The 14,271-nt window shown below is 40.1% G+C and overlaps 1 long non-coding RNA gene across 1 annotated transcript in view; it reads left to right on the top strand.

The window, feature by feature from the left end:
- Positions 1–14,062, top strand: part of LOC140695096 (uncharacterized) — a 28,894-nt gene extending 14,832 nt beyond the window's left edge. The window contains exons 5-6 of the long non-coding RNA XR_012070784.1: positions 4,631–4,757; positions 13,908–14,062. This is a non-coding gene — a long non-coding RNA (uncharacterized lncRNA). The remainder of the gene's footprint in view (positions 1–4,630; positions 4,758–13,907) is intronic.
- The last annotated feature ends 209 nt before the right edge of the window (positions 14,063–14,271 follow it).

Raw genomic sequence — 14,271 nt, 5'->3', positions numbered from 1 at the left:
TCTTCCAGGTCCCCAGATAACTGCTCTGTCACCCAGACCCAATTTTATCTCCTTAATTGGCATTTTTGTATCAGTGAGAAGAGCTGTAAACAAAGAATTCCATGTTTTAAAACTAAGGTTTTCTTTATTTTGTCTTCCAAAGCTTGCATAAGACATTTATTAAGGTCTCTTTTCCTTGAGTTATAAGTTAAACCCAGGGTAAACCTATATTTTTTTTTTAGCTACTCAAATTACTTTTTAGATTTACGTTATATTGGACGTCTCAAGTAACTATATTGGTTTCCTTTAATTTGTTCAATTAATATTTTCAGAGGGCTAGACATGTGCCCAGCCTTATAATACCAAGAAGGAGAAGCGTTTTTCCACTGAAACATATCTATCCCACAACATAAGCAAAAGGTTTATATAAAGACCATCTAAATATACCAATTTCACAAACTTTTATCTCAATTTTATTAAATCTTATACCTTTAATTTTTATATTTATTAAGTTTAATCAATAATTCTTATTTCTAGAAGGAGTGACAGAAACCTTTTTTTTGTGGGTGTACATTGTATATAATTTTATAGAAGTCTCTAGGATGCCCAAGTTTCAGCCAAAGAGCTTAGGCCCTTCTCGATTTTTAATTTCATTAATTGGTCTGTTGTCCCAATCCTTGATCAAGTATTTCAGTCTACATATAAATATATTTTAAACTGTGGTAAATAAAACGGACTTGTTTGAACTTTAATGTTGGGGGGGAGTAGGTGAACTCTTTGGCCCTTTTTTTTTAACTTTACGTAGTGTAGTATCAAAACCCTGTATGTAAATCCAAAAATGTCCATTTTATTGATCTCATTCAAAATAACCATATAAAAATATTTATCCTTTTGGGATAAGCCACTTATCTGTTTTTTTGACATTTTTACAATCCTTTTTCCAGTTATTCAACCTAATTAACATTAATTATACTAAGTTTTTATTAGCATCTCTAGAAACATTTATCAGAAAGGAAAAACAAAAATGTAGCTTTTCAAACCAGTTATATTTTTATATCTGAGTTCTTAGGTTAACCATTAGATATATTTTTCTGCATTTAAACTTTATTTTAATAGGTACCAATAAAACAGCCGTTTATAATGAGATCTCTTTAAACTTTCACCAATTAAAAACTTTTTCCAAATTAAAAAATCCATCATATGGCCATCAATTTATATATATATAAATATATATATATATAGTGATTTTAAACCAATAAGATGAAGAGGCCCTTCCACATGAGAGTCGGGGTGTTGCCTAAATAAAATTCAAAGGTTTACTCTCCAAAAGCTTAAAGCCTTCGTGGTCAAGGCTGATGCAACAAAGTTTAAGATGGCAAAATATCTGAAAATTGGTACAATCAAAGAATTGCTTAGAATCCCAATTTATTTGCGTGGCCACCGTATGTACACAATACTTGAACCTTTTGTATGGCAGAGTCCAAGGTTTCCTTTAAAAACTAAACTAAACATATATATACTTACATGCACACACTTAAAACACCCAGAGAAAGATAAAATGTTTACATTTCAAGGACACAGGAAGAGAAATCCAAGTTCCCCCTAAAGGGGATTTTGTTTTTATAAGTTCAGAATGCCAAAAGATGTTTTTATCAGGCCTGGTTATTTCCAGAGTTTGTTTTTTCTTTTTTCTTATTCCCGATTAATGTTGTAAGTTTTGTATGTACATAAATCTGGCTGGGGAAATAGTTGGAGACTGGCAATCTGTCATTTCTTTTTCTTTTCTTTTCTGTTGTTTATTTTTTTTTTTGAAAGTTCTATTCCCCATTGTAAGGTCGGGTTCCCAGAATAAATTTGCTAGTAAGATTTCCCACAGGGACAACTCTGTGGTATGAAGTCTTTGTGTCTACCACTCCTGGAAGATTCCCTGTCACCCGAGAATGCTGTTACCAACCAGGAGGATGGTCCGAATTTTGGAGTTGAAAGTTTCCTCATAAGAGTTTTACTTTTATCCTGAAAAATTCAATGGAGGTAACCAAATTGAGGAAAACATTAGACCAGCCTCTTACCTAACCACTCAGTCCTGAACCCAGTGTCTTTCAACTTGGACCCACTCGGGATGTCTCCACTGGGTGAGTATTTTCCTCATATGTTTCCACCAGCCCAACTTTGGACATATCCTCAAGGTGGGTATTTCCTGTTATCTTTCAAACTGGCCCCACCCAGGATGTCTCCACTGGGTGGGTAATTCACCTCAGTTTCTTTCAACTGGAGGGCCACGTACCTGGATACACCGCCAGATAAAACTTAGGATCATCAACCAATATGTGAGATCTGAGAACCAGGAGAGACTCAGCCAAATTCATCTCGACCCCCCGAGGAGGCGGATGAGCACAAAGGGCCACTGCTGGTACCAAGGCTCCGGTTACTCGGAGAGTTCAGGTGGAGAGAAATCTGCTGTGGTGCTTCATGGTGTCCAAAACTGTTGACTGAAATAAACGTGCAGCCTAAAATTTAAGAGTTATGTTTTATTTGGCGGGAGGACTCGAGCCAGGATGACCGTCTCTCAGAACTCTCTGAGGGACTGCTCCCAAGAGGTTGAGGAAGAGCTAGGATATATAGGAGCTTTACAACAAAGACCAGGTTGTTGGAACAATAAAAGATTACTTGTTATCTAAAGAAAGCCAGGTATCTCAAGTTCAAGAATTTAGTGATTTTGTATGAATGGGAGGAAGCAAATATTAGGACTCACTGAATTCATTTTTTAGACAAGCACCTAGCTATCTCGGGCCAGTAGCCCGTCCTTTCTTATTCTGAGTCTGCTCAGAGGGCACCATTGTGAGTTGCTGCAGTGGCTGGGCTGCAGGCCTGTCCTCGCCGGGGAGTGGCGGAAGCCTTTAATGACTTGGTATCAGTATTCTTTGTTTACTGACATGGTTGCAGTATTCTCATTCACATTGTAATATTTTCGTTCACAGACCGAATATGGATAATCTGCAAACTTGGAAAGCAACCGAGATGGAATTACTGCAGATACCTTCTGCTTTAATAAGCCGTGTGCAAACATAAACAGGGAGGAAGCATACACTTGGATTTGGAGGTGTAGGAAAGGGATCCTGCACATTGCAGGAGAACGCAATGCAGAATTCCTTAAGTCCAACTTTCTTTACTGTAGTGGTTTCTGAGAACAGTTTATGGTAATTAAACAACATTGACAAACGGTGGCACACATTGCTTTTAAGAGATGGCCGGCTGCAAACTTTTATATTGGACAGGTGGAATTCATAGGCAAGTGGTCAGGTGGATGGGAGAGAGATGGAGCCAAGGCCTGGGCCCAGATTCCGGTTTAAATTGCCATTTCTTCACCATAGGGCCTTGGAATAGAATGCATACTCTCAACCTGTTGGTGAATCTGTGAAATGGGCATGATAATATTCATTTCTTCCTGGGATTGTTGTAAGATCTAAAGAGTATTATAGCACACATGAAGCATTTAACACCCTGGCACTTAGCAGTGTTCACTGTGTGGGACCGCCCCGCTTAGCGTGCATCAGAGCCGTAAAGGCAGCATTTGTCTGTTGAGGATGCACTTGTAGCCCCTTGGCTAGGTTGTGAATTTGTTGATTTCCTTTAATACTTGTAACTCTGTGTGACATGGGCAGTTATTTTCATGGACAGATGAGGAATCTCAGGGTAAAGAAGACTGTGTAATTTGCCCAAAGTCAGACCATAATTTTGGGTGCAGGGGCCTCAGTTCAGCATGGGCCCCTGGGCCTTCTGCTCTCTCCGTTCAGCACCAGAGCCAGATATGGAGTTGGCTGCTTCCCTGCCCAGAATATCCGGCAGGACCCAAGACACACCTGGCCCTGTGCTGCTTGAGCTAAAACTCCGGAGGAGAGGGAGTTACAAAAGGGATAAACATAAAAACATACGACAGCAAACTGTGATCAGCTCTGAGAAGGAAAGAACACGTCTCGCCGTGCAGAGCTGGGAGCTTTCCCGTCTGGGCTGCTCTGGGGGTGTTCATCTCAGCTAAACAAGTTCTGCTGTTGCAGCAAGGCAGGAAGGCAGGGCGCGTGTGGGCAGGTAGACAGGGCCTCATTGATCGTACTCATTCCCCATTAAGCGGCAGCTTTCACGGGCACTTACCTAGTAAACATTGGCCATAATCTTCACGCAATTTGCTTGGTAGTTTTATTGACCCCAGCTTTGAGATGAGGTCATTGAAGCTGGGGAGTTTGCTGCATGCCCGTGATTACCTTGCAAATACCCCCACTGGTCTTTCAACCCAGACTGGTGTGGCTGTCATGCCCCATCCCTGTGAATGGCATCGTGTAGCTTCTCCCAAGTGGCCCAAATGACTGACATTGATATGCTTAATTCGTAGGAAATGGTATGTGGCAATAAGAGAAAAAGGTAGTAAGAAATTGTTTGGAAAACAAGAAAAAAACCTATTCTTCCCCAGCTGGGGGAGCGTAACCTGTATCACCCACCCTAATCACTGCCTGTCACCTCCTCCCTGAGGATTCTGTGTTCAGAAGCCACTCTGAGCCTTGGGAGAACATTTTTCCTCATGAAACTTTTGACTAGGACCCGCGATATCTCTGTCCCTGGTTAACACTCTCTTCAAAGCCGTTTAAATTTTTTGCAGGTTCCTCCACTCTGATGTAAGAATACCCTGTATAACTTCTTGATGCAGCTCCTTAATGAAGATCTTGTGATGGAAACCTAGCCAAAACTGGGATGTATGCACTTAGTGACTGCAACTTCAGCACATTGTGAGTTCATAATCAGAGGGGTGGGTGACTCAGGAAAGGCTTTTTTAAGGTAACAAGGGGAAAGTGAAAGGACGCTTGCTGTGTGAGAAAGAAACATCTCGGTCACAGCCAGCAAGACACCTGTGTTCATGATGGGGTGTGGCGAGTGCAGAGTTCTCACAAAGAAAGAAGTGATGTGATGGGAGGGAGGACAGTTGGGTACTTTATTGGGGAGGAAAAAAGTGGGCTGAACATTTCCTGGTTGAACAAGAGGATTGTGACATGACGTGCTTGTATTTTGGAGAGAAGGGTTTTGTGGGGACAGGCCTAGGAGTACGCTGTATGGCTGGGGAGTCAGCACAACAGAGAAACACAGAGAACCGGGCAGACCCCAAGGCCCAAGCTGGGGGAGAGGCTGCCCGCAAATTGGAACCCTGGAAGCTGGTTCTGTCCCTTAGCTGGGGCCTCAGACCTCACTTCACAGCCCAGTCCTGTTGATACAAGAATAAAAAACGTTGGGCATGAGAAGGGCTGTGTCCCAGGGTTTCGTTGAGCCCCTGGGATGTGCCCCACCAGATTTTGTTCTTTGACTTCATGCAGTAAAGAATTCAAGAGCAAGCCAGTGTTGAGTAAAGGTATATATATTCAGACAGATACATTGAAATGCAAGAGAAACGTCACGAGGTGTGGGGGTTTCATGCACAAATTAGAAGTATGTACACACCCTACAGACAGAAGGTCTGTCTTCTCCAAAGAGGGACAGAGAGTGGTGACCACGAGGTGGCGCTGTGTTGCTTGTTTTCTTGGGCTTGGTGGTTTCATATGCTAAGAAGTAGAAGGACCAGCCTTAGGGCAAGGGGCTAGGATTCCCAGGGATTTGGCCATTTCCCACCCTTTGACCTTTTGTGGCTATCATTGGGACTGCCATGGTGCCTGGGGCATGTTATTCACCAGGTTACTATTACAATGGATGTTTACTGAAGCTCAAGATCTGCTAGAAGTTAAATCTCTTCATCCTGAGCCTCAAGGCCTATTGGGGGTTGAATCCTTCACCATTTTGATGTCAATTGCTGCGGCCTTCCTTGAATGGCTGTGCTCTTCCCCCTTCCATCCTGTCTCACTGTGATGACACAAAGACAGCAAAGGCCGGGCCCTAACCGTGCTCCTGCATTTAACGGCAGGAGGTGTGGTGTGGGCTTATGATGACTCTGAGTGGTGAGAAGGATGTTTCAGATTTTCCCACGTGAGACATGGGGATTTACCAGCAGCCTCCCCAGATTTATCTCACGGGCATTATCGCTTGTGTTGTTATGGAAACAAAAGGCCAGCCAAGAAATAATAATCACACAGAGGGTTGGAGTACTGAGATTTATTACGCTGGCGGGCTCAGAGGGGTTTCTTTTCCAAAGCTCTGAGCACTTCCAAGACGTGCACATGAGGTTTTATAGGGTTAATTACAAGTATGGGGCTATTACCCAATAAGGCTCAAACAACAAAAAGCAAGGAATCAGTACACTGAAGCTTATCAATTTGGAACAGATCACGTTACTGACAACTGTTGACCTTGGATTTTCGGGTTAGCTTATTAGCCCAGTAAACTGACACTAAACTTCAGATTTACCAGGTAGCCCAGCAAAACTTAGATCAGGAAACCGACACTTATCACACTTTGATTTGTGACTTAGCTTGTTAGCCCAGCTGTGGTTTTCCTTCAGTGTCACTTATCTTTTGAATTTTTCTTTTTTTCTTTTTTTTTAATATTTAATCCAAATTTAATATCAGGGTTCTTTGGGAAAGAAATTTCTCTTTTTCTTTTCTTTGGTGATCTTTTAGGGGGGCAGTTAATTAGATGTATGAACCTGTTAGTGGAAGCCCTGGGGCTTCAACCCAGGACCCCGTGCACGCTAAGCACACGCTATACCACCCGCCCCATCATCTTTTCTTTTTGGTTTCGCTGCCAAGAATCCTACAGCTGAATTTCTAGTCAGCCTTAACACTTGCCCTGACTTCATGGAATCCATTTTTATGAGTTTACTTCCCCCTGGTTTCATTTAAGTATTGAATCTTCATTTTCTCTTCACTCTCAGTTTTGCCTTTTTGTTGTTATGGTTGTTAAGCTGTGTTTAACAGAATTGTTTAAATTCTCTTTTAGCAAGAGGCTGAATGTAAATAAATATGTAAGCAAACAGCACAATTAAATGCTTTTATACATTCTGAGCTGTTTAGTAGTAACTTAAAAACCGAATTGAATATTAAAGTGATAGCATTTTAAAAATATTTTTTAATTTTTCATAAAAATATAGCTGATTTAAAATATGATATTAGTTTCAGGTGTACAATAGATGCTACATTTATAGTTACTGTAAAACATTGTATTGCCTGTGTTGTAAGATACATCCCTCTAGCGTGTTTACATTACATGTTGCAGTTTGTATAAGAAAGTTGGGTAACGCAGAGTCTGGAACGTGGCTGTGTATGACTCAGGTTCATGCTCACCCTGCCTGTCAGAGCTCAGGCCTTCACTCCTTTCTGCAGGGGAGCGAGTGGAGGCAGCTCTCATCAGCGCTGTCACCACCCTCTGAGTGGCAGTGACAGCAGTGACTGTGTGTGGACGTGCAAATTGTTTTTCCAAGAGCTTTATATGCGTTTCTGCATTTAATACTTAAAGCCCTCCTGTGAGGAAGCGTTTTAAGTTTTTAATGCATAATACATTTTATTTTGATATTGATAGATTTCAAACCTCTGGAAAATTTACAGGAGTAGTACAATAAACGCTTAGATACAGTTCACTTTAAAGGGCACTATTTGGCTTTTTGTGTCTGGCTTATTTTAGCATAAAATTTCAAGGTTCATCCATAATTGTAGCCTGAATCAGTACTTTATTCTTTTTGCTTGATAATATCCTTTTCCTTTTTTTTTCGTTTTTGGTCTATTTAAAAATATTTTCATTGAAGTCTTGTTAGTTTATAATTTTGTGTTAGTTTCTTGTGTACAGCACAACACTTCAGCTAAATAGGAACCTACCTGTATTCATTTTCATCCTCTTTTTAAACATAAGTTACTATAAGATATTAAATATATTCTCCTGTGCTATACAGTATAAACTTGCTGTTTATTCTTTACATACTCAGTATCTGCAAATCTTGAACTCCCAGTTTATTCCTTCCCACACCCTCTCCCCACTGGTAACCATAGTTTGGTTTCTATGTCTCTGTGTCTGTTTCTGTTCTGTAGATAAGTTTATTTTTTTGTTTCTTTCTATTTTTTTTTTTAGAGTCCACATGTGAGCAATCTCATATGGTATTTTCCTTTCTCTTTCTGGCTTACTTCACTTAGAATGACATTCTCCAGGTCCATTGATGTTGCTGCCAATGTCATTATTTTATTATTATTTTATGGCTGAATAGTAGTCTATTGGACAAATATGCTACAACCTCTTTATCCAGTCATCTCTCAGTGGACATTTCGGTTGCTTCCATGTCTTGATATTGTAAATAGTGCTGCTGTGTACATTGGGGTGTAGGTGTCTTTTTCAATTAGGGTTCCTTCTGGATATATGCCCAGGAGTGGGATTGCTGGGTCATCTGGGAGGTCAATTTTATGTCTTTAGAGGAACATCTATACACTTTTCCACAATGGCTCCACCAAACTGTATCCCCACCACAGTGTAGGTGTGTTCCCAATTCTCCGCAGACTTTCCAGTATTTATTGTCAGTGAACTTCTGAATGATGGCTATTCTGACTGGTGAGAGGTGATACTTGATTGCAGTTTTGATTTGCATTTCTCTGATAATGATATTGAATATTTTTTCATGTGGCTACTGGCCATTTCTACGTCTTCATTGGAGAAATGTTTCTTTAGGACTTCTGCCAATATTTGAATTGAATTGTTTGTTTTTCTTTCTTATTAAGTGTAAAAGCTGCTTTCATATTCTGGGAATTAAGCCCCTAGCAGTTTCATTTATTGTAAATATTTTCTCCCATTCCATAGGTTGGTTGTCTTTTTGTTTTGCTTACTGTTTCCATAGCTGTGCAAAAGCTTGTAAGTTTAATTAGATCCCTCTTGTATATTTTTGGTTGTTTTTCTATTGCTTGAGTAGACTGCTCTAGGAAAACATTGCTGAGATGTATGTCAGATGTTTTGCCTATGGTTGCTTCTAAGAGGTTTATAGTGTCTTGTCTACATGTTTAAGTCTTTAACACATTTTGTATTCATTTTTGTATATTCTGTGAGGGAGTAGTCTAACTTCAATGATTTACATGCAGCTGTTAAGTTTTCCCTACACCATTTGCTGAAGAGGCTGTCTTTACTCCATTGTATTTTCTCACCTCCTTTGTCAAAGTTTCAATGACCAAAAGTTTGTGGGCCTATTCTTGGTAATTTTGTTTATCCATTCATTGATGGATGGATATTGTTAGTAACTTTTGGCTACTCTGAATTATACTGCTATGAATATTGATGGGAAATTTTTTATGAGAATTATGTTTTCATTCTTTTGGCTGTACATTTGCCCCGCCATATCTGTAGTTTCCACTACATGAATCCAGATGGTTGATTGTAAAGGGACTCGAACATCCTTGGATTATGGTATCCAGGGTGTGGGGTTCCTGAAACCAACCCCCCAAGGATATTGAGAGATGACTCTATATGTAGGAGTGGAATTGCTGAGACATATAACTCTAAGCTTTTGAGGAAATACCAGACTTCTCCAAAGAAGCTGCAACATTGTTCCTTTCCCCTGGCCACATATGAGGTTTCTCTGCCTCCTGAACGACATTTGTTATTGTCCATGTTTTGGTTATAACCATCCTAGTGGGTGTAAAATGAGATCTCATTTTGTTTTTGACTTCCCTAGTGATGCTGAGCATCTTTTCATATGTTTATTGGCCATTTGTATATCTATTTAAATTCGTGGTAAATTTAAAAATTGGGTGTATTTTTTTGTATTGTTCAGTTGTAAGCATTCGTTATATATCCTGGATACTACTCTCTTATTAGATACATGCTTTGCAAAATTTTTCTTCTATTCTGCACATTGTCCTTTAACTATATTTTTTTTAAACATTAAAACAATTTCTTTACAAGGGAGGTAGTTAGATGTAAAGGTTTATTTTATTTTTTTGCAAAGCACGCACTCTCTGACTTGAGATACCCTTTTCCCCTGTCATTTCACTTTCTTGATGATGTCCTTTGTAAGAAAAAGGTTTTAGTTTTGATGAAGTCCAGTTTATCTGCTTTTTCCTTCTATCACTTGTGCTCTTGGTTTTGTATCTAGGAAACCAAAGCCTATCCTAGGCCCACAAAGATTTATACTGTGTCTTCTTTTAGAAACTTTATAAGTTTAAATCTTACATTTCTGTCTGTGATCTATTTTCAATTAATTTTATTTGTTATATAAAATATGGGTGTTCAGATTCCAGATTGATTGTTTTGCCTGCAGATACCCAGCTGTCCCTGAACCATTAGTTGAATAGACTATTCTTTCAATGGAGTGTTTTTGACCCCCTAGTGGAAAAGTGTCTGTAAATGTAAGTTTTTCCCCGTGGGTTTTTATTGTGTCTTTTAGATTTATTTATCCAAACTTATGCCAGTATCATACTGACTTAGTACTATAGCATTTTAGTACACTTTAAAGTGAGTCCTCCAACTTTACTCTTCTTTTTCAAGGTTGTTTTTGCTGTCCTGGGCCCCTTGCACGTCCATGTGAATTTTGGGATCAGTTTTTCAATTTTGCATAGAAGTCAGCTGGAATTTTGATAGGGATTCCACTGAATATATAGTTCACTTTGAGGATTCTTAACATTTTTAATAATATTGTCAATCATTCCATGAAAATGGGATGTCTTCCATATATGTAGATCTTTTAAAATTTATTCTGTTGATACTTCAAAAAGTTCAATGTACAAATCTTGTAAATTTTTGTTAAATGTATCTCTCACTTTATTTTTAATGCTGTTGTAAATGGAAAGGCTGAATTTCTTATGGGTGGGACTATGTATCAATCTTCTTATTTGTAGAATTCCTTCACAACAAATACCCTTGGTATATATTTGCTACATAAATCTATCCACAACTATTCCCCGCCCCGTGTTAGAAGAAACCAAGACCCAAGGTAAGCTACTTGAAAACACCTATGTGGAAGTGAGAAATGAGACCCTTGGGTGGGTCTTTGTGCAGATGATACTGAGAGCTTATTCTGAATGGCTTCTTCTTAATTACTTTTAAACAACCCTTTCAGTGTATTTAGTCAGATACATTAAGATTATGCCCTTTTGATGTGCGGAGTAGCTAAGACTATAATTTTGAAATAAATTCTAGTGAGAGTGTTGTACTTGAAACCTAATTTGCATCAATCTTTGAAGATTTATGTTTCAGGAGCTTTGACTAAAGAACAACTGTCTTTATTCTATAATGAGAACTAAATGCTCAAGCAACATGTAAGAGTTTGAGCAAACTGCCCCCGCCCCGTAGTGCTGGGTGGCTGCAGCTGTAACTGGAGTCAGCACTTACCTCTCCCAGTATGCTTGTGCTGATCTGCTCAAAGTGGTTCGTCCAACAGTTTGTCAGTAGTCTGTTGGACAAAGTCATAAAACATTGATTGAAGGTTGCTAGAATGCAATATATTCTTATTAATATTAAGTAAGCACATATTGAATGCTTACTGTATGATGGAATTGTCCCTCAGCCTCACATGAATATTATTTCTCTTGAAACCTCACATATTTCCTTGTTATTCTCACTTTACAGATAAGGAGACTGAGAATTAAGTCTTCTCTCTTTGGGGGGAGCTCATTATTAATGATGGGCAGTTGTAAGGAAAAAGATATTGATTCATCATGAGAAAACATTTTTGTGAGAGTCAGCAATGAAGAAGATGAACACTGAAGAAGGTGATCATTGTTCGAGTGAGACAAGCCCTGGGTTGTGCGGAGTCAGCATCCCTGTCCTAGACACGGCACGTGTAGAGCTGCGTGGTGGGTGAGGCGGCGCGGCCGTGCAGGGAAAGCGGATGCTGGGGCCTTAGGCTGTGCTCAGGCCTGGTTGGGCTTTCTCCTAAGGGGAGTGAACCATCATTGACAGATTTTAAGTAGGAGAGTGGGGTGCTCTCATAGTTCATATTTGTCTTCTAGAATGTTTGGAAACATTTAGAAGGCTTGGCAGGAGATGATGTGATGAGTCAGAGTAGGGTGGCTGCGAGGTGTAGCAGTGTCCAATTTTCAAGTGGTTTTCAGGCCCAGGCTTGTGGCTTAGTAGCCGTGTCAGTTTGAAGGACGCACGCAAGGAAGTGAAACAATTTATCTAATCAATTGAAGCAGTGATGTACCCAATTCCCAGGACTATTGTGGAGATCCAGTGAGATACACTGTGCAGTGTGCAGCGTGGTCTCCAGCAGAGAGTCAGTGCTGAGTGAGTGCCAGTGAGTATCTGGTAGGTCAGTTGAGGGTAGTGGGACTCGGTGTCTGAGGATATCTGGTCCCTGAAGGAGGGGTCCATTCACATCTGTGAGTGATGGGCCTGAGTTGGGAGACGCAGGGAGACCTTACCCCCCGACCAGGGGCCCTGGTAAGGACGGCTATGGGAGGAACACCGTGAAGTCAGCTCTTTGCATGTGGAGTTGGAGCTGCCTTTGAGACAACTAACTGCAGTGTCACGAGCTTAAAGAGGAGATCTGGGCCCAGGATGTGCATTTTCCTAAAATCTCAACTCCTAAGGACGCTGAAGTATTGATCACTGAACGTGAAGTCATACTTTAAAGGACAAACGAATAGTAGTATTATCTCTGCCATCAAAGCTCACATCTATTTATTCATCACTCACTTTGCTAATTGGGTACTTACAGAGCTCACTTCACCGTCCTCCCGTGGGCTCAGGCTCCACAGAAAAGAGCTGGTGAGACTCCCTCTTTTCTAGAATAAGACACATTTAGCTTGTAGCCTTCTGTACCTCGCCAGACTTAGGATATTAGTTTGTTGGTTTAATTGTATTTTCTGTTGGCCATGTCCTGACAGGAGAGAAATTTTACCTCATGGTCATGTTTCAATTAGCTGTTACTGAGAATTGCTGATCTGATACATAGTGTATGTATTATATTAACTTTGTAGAGTAGTTATCATTTTTCTGTCTTTGCCCGTTAATTTGTTTGCCCCTTCAGTGTTCTATTGTTTTGGGGGCCTTATTTTTTTTTTAATTAAAAAATGTCTGTTAGCAGTTAAAAAAAAAAAGCAAAGAAAAAATGCACATGAGAACTAAATTTAGAAAATGTCTAGTGTGTTTTCTGTCTCGGCAATGGAGGGTTCTAGAAACTCCTGAAAACCTTCATTACACAAGTTCCTTAAAACGCTGATTGAGAAATAAAACCTTCCTTCCTCATCTTTCAAGCTGCACAACTAATTGTCAAGAAAGTGAGGGAAAATTCTCAGAAGCCAAGACAAACGAGAAAGCAGGGTTTCTGAGAGATACGTGAGCGTTAAAAGCCGTGGTGTGCTGGTTGGCTCCTGAACTGATTTTCAGTTGCCTTGACAGGAGGGAAGCAGGTGAGCCCCAGACCTCTCACACTAGGAGTTGGATGGGTGATCATATAATGGGCCAAGCCCATCCTGAGAATCTTGCTTTACTAAAGGGTGAAATAGGAAAAAAAAATTCCTCAAGACAAGAAAGTAAGAAAAGTCAATTTTGTTGGAAGAGGGGAAAAATAACAAATCCAAAGTAAGGATATAGTTTAAAGCTGTTCTGGCATGAGAGTGACCACAAACTCCTGGCAGAAAACCACAGCTACTCCTTGATTGATAAGTTGTGTTTTGAATGAATCAGTGAACAGCTATTCCGAAAAAGGCCTCCAGAGTCTTGTGGATCAAGATACTGGACAGCAAACACCTCTCTTCCAAGGTCTCATTGAAATAACCAGAAAGGTTTTAAAGGAAACTAACAATAATCTGAGTTGTATTTATTGACATTACTATATGCTAAGAATTCAGAGGTGACTATGGAGTTGTCTCCTCTTTTATGGACCTTATTTTCTCTTTGGGGAGAAAAATGACATAGTTGGGTATCTTGGTGGAGGGAGGTGTTAGTCTGTTGCAATTAGCCAGGAGAGGAGATTAAGAAAACAGTGAAGGGTGGGTGAACTTTTTAGCTGAGGACAGTCTTGTTCACTTGGCTTTTAATTGCAGGCTCAATGAGCTGTCACTGGAGGGAATAGATCTTACGGAAGATGGACTTAGCTCAGGCCTCTTTGGAATGGACAAGTGAACCTGGAAAAAGACAGTCAAATCTGTGCAGACATTAAAGTTCACTTGAACGTGCTCCATCCCTGAGCCAAAGATAGGACAAATATGCAGCAATTCTTGAGGACAGAAGAGTGGTTTTTAAGGTTCTCCAAGAATGAATCCCATGGAACTGAGATGGCCAGTTGTCAAACTGAGAGTTTGTTCTTTGGACGGTGTACCCAGCAAGGGTATTGGCCTTTTATATGTTTCCATTTGTCTTTAATAGATGTCTGTTGATGAGGGCATGGGCACAAATGTTTGACACCTT

The sequence above is a fragment of the Vicugna pacos genome, unplaced genomic scaffold (assembly GCF_048564905.1).
Source record: "Vicugna pacos unplaced genomic scaffold, VicPac4 scaffold_137, whole genome shotgun sequence".
NCBI lineage: Eukaryota > Metazoa > Chordata > Mammalia > Artiodactyla > Camelidae > Vicugna > Vicugna pacos.
Note: the sequence above shows the minus strand (reverse complement) of the source record. Positions and strands in the feature narration are given on the sequence as shown.